Below are 7,582 nucleotides of genomic sequence, written 5' to 3' on the forward strand. Positions count from 1 at the left end.
TAAATACATCTAGAATCTAAATATGAGAAGTAATAATAATAGAAAATAATGAACATTTATATGCAAACCTCCACAGGAGTAATTTACATGTCGATGAGCCTCAGCAGCAGTGTGCAGGGAAAACTTCTGTTGATATTTTTGTTTAAAAACTTGCTTGTCAACATAGGTTACAGCCAAACTACTGCTGCAAAAAAAACTGTTACTCAAAATCCTGACAATCCGTTACTGATGGAGCCGTCTTGTGCTCCTTTCATCATCAAAGTTCCACATTTTGGACTTTAATACTGTGATTAAACAGGCCTTGTGTTGAGGTTTTTGATAAACCTGTTTCATCTTTCTACTTCTGTTGTGTTCTTAGTTGCACTAAAAGAGACATTTTGTACTTCAGGGATATAATGTGATTATTTTACACAATTCCACTTAAAATCAAATGGGGACTAAGTCTGCTCCGACACAGCCACACTTCACTAAGACTGGGATTTATTTAAAGTCATTAATAAAATAGTCTGCTCATTTTTATCAGCCTATGCAGCTTGTGTTTTTACAGAAAAGCCAACAAAATATTCCTAAATCAAAGCATTTCTGAGCAGTTGATGAGCAGAAATGACTCAGTTTGTTTGACTTTATGGAATTTATCACAGATTCGATGCGAGAAGCTGCTCGGCAGGACGACGAAAAATGTATTTCAAATATGACAAAACAAACGCAGCTGTATTCAACAGAGAGGACCCAAAGCGTTTAGAAAGTCAGGCTTGAATAAGTCAGAGGGAGAAAAAAACCTCAGTCCGTTCAAATCACCCAATAAAATGTTCTCATGGAGAAAATGTGCTTAATCAAGCATTTCAGCAAACAGTCTTTCTCTAAACAACTTATTTTACTGTGGATCAGTGGGAAACATTCATCACTATCCTCTTCAAATCAAACCTCCAGGGGCCAAATCTGAGTGGATTTTGATCTTTGGATTAGATCAAATCTTGAAAATGGGTTGTTGAAAAGAGAAAGAAGGCTTCAGAATTCAGATAAGATCATGTAATCCAATCCTAGTTTTAATCTTAATCTAAACTTTTGGACATTTAGAGTCTTTTTGTTTTATTTCAAGACTTTTTCAAAATTTCCACAATGTATTTGTTTCTGTCCATTTGTTATTGATTGAGGCTCCGTTGGTGATCATAAAGAAATCATAAATTAAAGTGGATGTTTATGTGTCTGCAGTGCTTGTCTCAGAATATAAAATTGCTGCTCATCCCACACATGCAGATCTCACCATTAGAAAGGGAAAGAGAGACACTTACATCCACAATGCATTGCTGCAGCCGTCTTCCAGGGATCGGCTCTGCTGGCTGTGAAGTGTTTTGGTGCAGAGCGGCTCGTTTTCAGTCTGGAAATGACTTTATGAGCGAGTGAATGAACCGGAGCCGTGAAGTCAGCGACCCCAGAGATAATGAGCTGAAACTCAACTCTTTAAATCAAAAAGGGGGGGAAACTCCAGACTCAGCTAATAAATCTCAGCAGGTTCATCGCTGCGAGTGACCTGCTTTTCATTGTCATTTACCACACACACACACACACACACACACACACACACATACACTCACACGAAATGCTGATTGTGGACATGATGAATAAATATGTTGCTGATGTTGTTTTTCTTCTGGCTACAGATCCCGTGTCAATCTGACTCAGGAAAATGTGAAAATAGAATTTATATCACTAGAGAAGGTTCAGTAGTTTCTGGAAACAGCTGTGCTCTGTGGGTTTTCTTTACTCAAACAGGAGCAGCTGATGCTTTTTGTCAGGCTGTTTTCAGATTCACACACAGTTCCTGGATCACACAAGGCTGTGGAGGAAAAACACACTTACTGAAAAAGAGCTGTGTTCGGCTGTTTCAAGTGAAAACACACAACTTTCATCACATTTTCGTGCCTGTTTACACTGTAACGGCTATCGGAGCCACTGAAAATGCAACTTTTGGAAAATGGTGGAACTTTTTGAAAGCGAAAGGTGGAGTTTTTTGGAAAACGTTCAGACTCGGTCTCTTCATGGGAAACGCTACTCGTTGTCCATGTGCTCCCATCGCCGATGTTCCAGTGTGTTGTTGTCTGGATCCATAATTGTGTGATTTCATTAGAAAAACAAACAACAGCAGCCACTAGTGGCCAAATATGTAAACTACATCTAAATTCCCTTGAGCCGCTGTCATGGAAACACTGCCTAGAAATGACTAAATATTTGTGATATAGATGTTCAGGATCCATAATTGAAACAAAGTGTGTCTGTTAAGCTTCCTCTGATGATGGCGTTTTTGTCGCAGGGCTAATGTTACATTAAATATCGAGCTGCGGTCCCACAGCATTGTGAGCATTTCACAATATTTTTACAGTGAAGACAAAAAGAAGTGCGGTTGTGTTGCGAGCCTTTGTGCTATAAACTAAGGTGAGCAATCACAGGGAACCCTAATTCGGCTGTCAGAAAAATGATGCAGTGTCCCACAAATGGATTACTATACAGGACATGAAGCCGTGCGGCCATAAATCTCACAGCAGCAGCGTTTGCGGGCAGCGGCCTCATCCATCAGTAATCTCATCTTAAAGCCCCTCTGCAGGAGCGCTCAGCGCGGGGTATCAGCTGGAGCCATCTCACGCTCAAGAAAAACCTATTTGTTGTTTGGTTTCTGTGTCCTTTGTGGGAATATGCACACGGACCGGGGCCGGGCCGAACGAACAATCAATCAATAGGAGCCATTGGTTTGTGAGGAGCGGCCGGCGGCCCGACGCTGCGTCCTCACAGGAGGAACTTCCCCAGCTCATCTGGAATCAATAAGGCGGTCATTTTAAAGCTGCTCTAATTGGCGCTTTTATGAACAGTGGGTGTGTGAATGTATGTAAGAGGAGTCGCCCACAAAGTCGGGGGTAGTTCTCAGGTGTTTCTCTGGTCCGGCCTCCTCTGGGAAACCCGCTGCTCTTCTTCTCATCACTTCGCCGCTCAGAGAGACGCAGCTGGCCGCTGTCGCCGCGTTTTATCCACTTAGCGGAGGATGAAAACAGCAATATCGGGTTAAAATGGCCAGAAGCAGCAGGTAAACGCTAGTGTGAAGCAATTACTGATACTTTAGAATGTTTTAATGTTAAACTTTCCAACACACATTTGTTTCAGTGTGGTTTTGCTCTGACATTCATCAAAACTGTAGCTACTGTTGCTCCAGAGGGGTAACATCCAGTACAAACAAAAATAAACTCCTTTGGAGCAGAGGAGCCGCTTCCCCTGCGGTCGCAGCTCGAACCCGCAGTCATGAGTCGTCCGGACAGCCTCCGCTGAAGACAGATCGTCCACCTCGAACCCTGACGGCGGGGGCGAGCGCCGGAGCCGCGGCGTCCTCGCTTCCTGACACTGAGCTGACACTTGTCATCGCTCGGAGCCGAGACGCGGGGCGCCGCACCAATCTGCTAATGCAGCTGTAAAGTTGAGGGCAGAGCCTTATCAGTATGAGGGAGCCGTCACTGGGAGCCGGCCTGATTCATCCCTTCACCTTGTAAAATGTTTCTGTCCCCACAACTTATTCCAACTTTCTGAGCCCTGTTTATCCTGGCTGTATTTCTTATCTTGGCCCTGCCTCTGCAGGCTGTCCCTTGAAGCTCGACGCTCCCCGGCAGGCGGGTTGGGGGCACGACGGCTCGGTTGGTTTTATGCTGAGAGCAAACGGGAACCTTTTAATCAGTGCCGCCAGTAGTTTATTTGTCAGTAACAACCTGAGTTTGCGCCACAGCTCAGAGGCGGCCTGAACCTGAGCCGAAACGGAGTCCGAACGGCGACTTTCTCCATGGGTGGTGTGTGTGATGCAGTGGGTGCAGAGAGGTGGAGACCGTCCTGACAGCCGTGCACGTCCCCGGCCATAAATCGACGCCTCTCCTCCGTCCGAGCGCCTCGTCTTCCCTCCTGTGCATTTTCCTTGACTGATGGCGTTACTTCCTGGCTGCACACACACCCTGTAAGCTCCCTTTCTGCTCATTACCCCGACCGGCTTCCAGCAGCTGATGCTCTGGACATGAGGCGGCAGCAACACCCAGGAGAGCTGTTTGATGTTGGCATCCCACAAATGCGTGCTCCCAAAGCGAGAACATTTCTTGTAGAAAATTTGAAGCTCAAAGCTCAGACAATTGAACCTTCTTTTTTTTTCTGCAGTCTTAGCTACTGCTTTTTTCTTCGTGCATTTTAATGGAGTGTTTTTATAAAGACTGCGGCACTTTGCAGAAATAAAAACGGGCAATTATCTCAGCTATGACTTGAATTCTGAGCAGAAGATAATCAATTTATTCATTTACATGTTTTATAGAGCCGTAAATGCCAAACATCCACATCAGTATTCTTTACAGCTATCAAAATCCTAACTGTCATGCCACTAAAATGGCCAACCAGCAAAACAAACCTGACATGTATCGATTCCACTGAAGATGAAGCTGAAACAGCAAAGCAATATTTTTTATGTCAAGGAGTAAACTAATATGGACAGCAGGACCTAAACGCTAACTTAATGAGGACGTTCGGCGGAAAACAGTTCAAGGATACGAACATTAAAGTGGGTAAAAAGTGAATTAAAAACCAGGTGTTTACTCAGAGTGCAAATACTGACCTGCGACTAAAGCCAAGCGTCCAGTGAGACGATGTGACTCTACTGATATTTACACTTAATTTGCCAGAGTGAGCGCGATCCACTCACCAGCTAACCGGCTCCTGGTGGAAAGTCTCACAGCAGCACTGCGGAGCAGAAGCCCTGGGACAGCAAAACCCTGAAAACTGGCCTCATTAATTCTGGATGAGGCTATATACAATAACTAGGCTATTCCCACAGCGAATTTAAATCACAAACGTCTCTCCATCAACCCGCTCCCCTCACCCCCCCTTTACTGCAGCTCTACAACCTTGATTGTCTATAACAGGACTCTCCAGCCGATCACCACCTTCAATCACTGACCTCCGACCTCCATCTTCTACCGGTCAAACCTTCATCCATCCTGAAGCAGCGGCGTCAATGTTTTCCCTCGCCGCTCATCTCCATGCACTAACGACTGACCGATCCATTCTGACCCGGCGGCTTCCAGACGTTCATCCTCAGCTATCAGCGTCTGCTCTCTGCCTGAACTCTCATCCATTCCTCGCTACAGGCCGTCAGCCTCCTCTACCTACTGACCTCTGCTAAACTTCACCATTTCCAAGGCAAACATCTGAAACAACTTCTCTCCACTGATTTTGAACCATTTCTTTTATCTCACCTGTATTTCTGACTACGGTCCTGCCTTTATTCCCAGCACTTTACTTTCATTGCTGTCCACTTGAATCCATTCCGAGCTGATGTCCTCCCTCCGTTGATGGTCATTATTTCCTCAACACTGACCTTTACTCATTCCAAGCCATTGTTCTCCATTCATTCCCAGCCATTGACCTTCACTCACTTCTGGCCGCTGTCCTCCATAAATTGCTTGACGCCGACGTCCATCAATTCAAAACTGTCGATTTCCGCTGATTTGTGTCCTCCTACCTACTTCTTCTCTCGTAATGGAAATCTCGTGTAATGGATATTCTATACCATCTGAGCTCCGGCCATCCTCGGTGATGAACATTTATGTGCTCGTTCTTGTTGACCTCCATCAGGTCCTTGCCATTGGCGCGTCTACTCCTTGCCGGTGACCTCCATCCGTTGTTTGACATGACCCTCCTGAGAGCCCTACAGTGGCTTCTACCCATCATTTCAAAGCCACTGACGTCTTTACATTCATCCATTTATTTGGACAAGCTGTAATTTTAAGCCACTGACCCCCGCCCCCCCCCCATCATCCTGATTCCTGAGCTCAAACTGATCTCTTATTTTGAAAGTCCCACACATCTTTCATGACCACTTACCTTTAGCCATACCTGGTCATTGAGCCGACCATTCATCTAGCAGGAACTGTCAATATCCATCCTAACGCCATTGACGTCAGTCCACATCTGGTCTCTGACATTTCTTCGCTGCCTCTGACAGCCGTCCAGTTTAATCCCCGGCCCTATGGAGAAGCCCCACTGGGAGTCATTTTTTTATGGATGTAAGACAAACTCCTACTTTGTTTAAATGATGGTGATATTGTGGAACCAGATCTGTGAATCGTTTAGAGGGAAACGTATGTTCAAATGTGAGATGCATTAGTCATCTTCCCTTGACTTGCTTCCAATTTTCCTGTGAAGATAAATGGTTTCATTCTGTTGCACTTATGCCAATGAGATAAGATAGATGGGCAGCCTGTCAGTGCGTCTTCGCGGGCTTGGCGTCTCGCCAGAGACGTCTTCCTATTCCCAGGCCTGTTTTTGCTGGGGACAATCAGGAACATGGTGTCCTGGTGCGGCGCCAACGCTCTGACTGACACCGACTCATTTCCACTGACCTCCAGCGCCACATCATGCGACTTCATCACGGGGAGAAGTTGAGGTTTTGAGTGGGACGTCAGAGGATAACCTTCATGCCCGTAAATCACACGGGAAGATTGATGGGACCCCGGGCCTATAGGCGACTTCACTCTGGATGCAGCTGATCTGATTCTGTATTTAATAGACAAGACTTCCAGAGTCCTGTGCAAATATGGATCTATCTCCCCCGGTGAAGGTTATTTGTACTTGCCAAGAGGAAGGAGTGATGTAATCCAAATCAATTCAACATTTGCATATTATCAAGCGTCACCTGCTCTGAACTGAACAGGGATTGTGTTGATGGGTTTTCGCTTTGTTTTTTTCCCCCCACCTGTCACTTCACCCTGGAAGCACATTTCCCGAAGACAAACTCACACAGAAAAGGATTATCATAAAGTATTTACGTAATAGGTATTTATTTATAAACTTTGAATATTACATATTATCCTTGTATAAGGCAGATTATATGAACTCCAGAAAGATGACGTTACTGCAAAACATTCCAGCTCTCATAATGGCATACATTTACAGTGAATCCATATCATGAATGACACATGGTTTCTATTAGGCCCACTATGGTACAATATGAAGGATCAAAACAAAACGGAAAAGGACCGGCTTCAATCACAAGCCCCCGTCGGAAGGATTCTCCATTTATTACATGTCAGTGAATACATTATAAATACTCCAAAATGAAAATACTCTATTAGCGCTAAAATTCTACTATCTTTAAAGAAATAAATCCTAAGTGCATAACTACAGCGAAAAGAGTCATCTTGCATCTTGTCAGGCTAACTAGAGCTACCTACAGATGTCCAACAGACACTGGAGGACAGTACTTTATGCAAAATATGCTAAGTCACTTAATTGAAGGAAAAGATACTACGCAAAAACGAATAAGCCGTTTCTATAGCCTATGTGCAGCTTTGCACTGCCTAACAGCACCACAACATCCATAATAGTCTAACTACATACTGGTAGTGTGTCAGAGGACATGCCGAGGAAGGTTCCTGCTCTGCGTTGTGTCACCAGCTCTGAATAATTCAACACAACCGTGTGTCACATCCCAGTGAGGAGTTAAAAGTTTAAACATGTTTGAGGTCTAAACAGCGTTTTAGGCTTGAGGGGGGGAGGAAGGAAGAGGAAG

The sequence above is a fragment of the Salarias fasciatus genome, chromosome 10 (genome assembly GCF_902148845.1).
Source record: "Salarias fasciatus chromosome 10, fSalaFa1.1, whole genome shotgun sequence".
Taxonomy (NCBI): Eukaryota; Metazoa; Chordata; class Actinopteri; order Blenniiformes; family Blenniidae; genus Salarias; species Salarias fasciatus.